This window comes from Schistocerca serialis, unplaced genomic scaffold (assembly GCF_023864345.2).
Source record: "Schistocerca serialis cubense isolate TAMUIC-IGC-003099 unplaced genomic scaffold, iqSchSeri2.2 HiC_scaffold_659, whole genome shotgun sequence".
NCBI classification, from domain to species: Eukaryota; Metazoa; Arthropoda; class Insecta; order Orthoptera; family Acrididae; genus Schistocerca; species Schistocerca serialis.
Window position 1 is genome coordinate 72,501 of NW_026048254.1, and position 2,500 is coordinate 75,000.

A 2,500-nucleotide genomic window follows, 5' to 3' on the forward strand; every position below is an offset into this window, starting at 1 on the left:
TCGGACCAGCACACTGCAGATGTCCACCGCGCTTCGCACCGGGCCCGCGAGGACCTACTTTGGCCGCACGGCGCCGCGTGCAGGGTGCGCCGGCGCGCAGCTGCGCCGCCTGCCGCCTCCGTCGGCCGGCGCGCCTGCCAGTGGCCGCCCCCACCAGCCGGCTGTAGCGCGTGCGCCCACGCACCGCGCGGCCAGCACGCCGGGAGGCCCCCCCTCACCGGCCGGGGCCGGTCCCACCCAGCCACCGCCGCGTATCGCTTCACACCCACATGCCATTCACGTTCGTGGGCATGGTGGGTATCGCTGAAACAACCGGTTGGTAGCTCAACCGATCGTCGCCATCACTGATTCACCTCTAGCGAGAACAACCGCACCACAACGGTTTACCAGTTGTTCATTTGCGTAACGTCACCAGCAAACGTAGGCGTCCATCGCCATTTGCAAATTCAACGATTGTTGCATGCCTGTGTCAGGTGTCACGACACACTATGTCTGCCCACATACACGCAACAACATGTGCACGCTTCGCAAACACGTGGAAGGTGGCCCCCGTACGTATGCGATGTCCATTGCGCGAACGACTGTCAACCGGCCTCTGTCGCATGTCGCAGATGTGGAACGCAGTGCACCATGCTATCACGGTGTGTGAGAAGAGACGACAACGTCTGACAACACGCGCCACTACATCAACAGACGGCTCATGCTGATCGCCATCCAGGGCATACCACACTGCAATCCAGCTCTTATAGGGAGACGACACGTAGCTGCGTGCACAACATTTGGACCGCATGGTTCGCCGTTGTTGGCGCAGTCGTTGTACGGTCACATGTACCACGATGTATCATTCAGTACATGAGGACCAATGTGCAGTACAGTGTGTGATTTGGACGTACAATATCAGCGGACAGTTGACACAGGCCATACCACAGCGTAGGCTAAGTGCTTCGCCATGCGAATGCCAATGAACAACTGCGAATGCCAATGAACAACTGCAAAGGGCATTGAGCATGTACGTCCTGCTGCCATCCACATTACAGTGTATAGCTGCAAGGTGTTTAACATGAAGCGATACACTGGGGACCGGGCAGTGCGAGTAGCAAACTATATTGCGGGGGTTGCAGTTAGGCAACACTACACTAATTTAACGCGTCGTATGACAATTACAGAGCAGGTTAAGGCCCAACGTGTGTTGGGTTAAGGCCCAACGTGTGTTGGGTTAAGGCCCAACGTGTGTTGGGTTAAGGCCCAACGTGTGTTGGGTTAAGGCCCAACGTGTGTTGGGTTAAGGCCCAACGTGTGTTGGGTTAAGGCCCAACGTGTGTTGGGTTAAGGCCCAACGTGTGTTGGGTTAAGGCCCAACGTGTGTTGGGTTAAGGCCCAACGTGTGTTGGGTTAAGGCCCAACGTGTGTTGGGTTAAGGCCCAACGTGTGTTGGGTTAAGGCCCAACGTGTGTTGGGTTAAGGCCCAACGTGTGTTGGGTTACAGCGCAATATGGGTTACGTTAAGGGGCAATATAGGTTAGGTTAAGGTACGATATAGGTTAGGTTAAGATACGATATAGGTTAGGTTAAGATACGATATAGGTTAGGTTAAGATACGATATAGGTTAGGTTAAGATACGATATAGGTTAGGTTAAGATACGATATAGGTTAGGTTAAGATACGATATAGGTTAGGTTACGGCGCAACATAGGTTAGGTTACGGCGCAACATAGGTTAGGTTACGGCGCAACATAGGTTAGGTTACGGCGCAACATAGGTTAGGTTACGGCGCAACATAGGTTAGGTTACGGCGCAACATAGGTTAGGTTACGGCGCAACATAGGTTAGGTTACGGCGCAACATAGGTTAGGTTACGGCGCAACATAGGTTAGGTTACGGCGCAACATAGGTTAGGTTACGGCGCAACATAGGTTAGGTTACGGCGCAACATAGGTTAGGTTACGGCGCAACATAGGTTAGGTTACGGCGCAACATAGGTTAGGTTACGGCGCAACATAGGTTAGGTTACGGCGCAACATAGGTTAGGTTACGGCGCAACATAGGTTAGGTTACGGCGCAACATAGGTTAGGTTACGGCGCAACATAGGTTAGGTTAAGGCGCAACATAGGTTAGGTTAAGGCGCAACATAGGTTAGGTTAAGGCGCAACATAGGTTAGGTTACGGCGCAACATAGGTTAGGTTACGGCGCAACATAGGTTAGGTTAAGGCGCAACATAGGTTAGGTTAAGGCGCAACATAGGTTAGGTTAAGGCGCAACATAGGTTAGGTTAAGGCGCAACATAGGTTAGGTTAAGGCGCAACATAGGTTAGGTTAAGGCGCAACATAGGTTAGGTTAAGGCGCAATATAGGTTAGGTTAAGGCGCAATGTAGGTTAGGTTAAGGCGCAATGTAGGTTAGGTTAAGGCGCAATGTAGGTTAGGTTAAGGCGCAATTTAGGTTAGGTTAAGGCGCAATATAGGTTAGGTTAAGGCGCAATATAGGTTAGGTTAAGGCG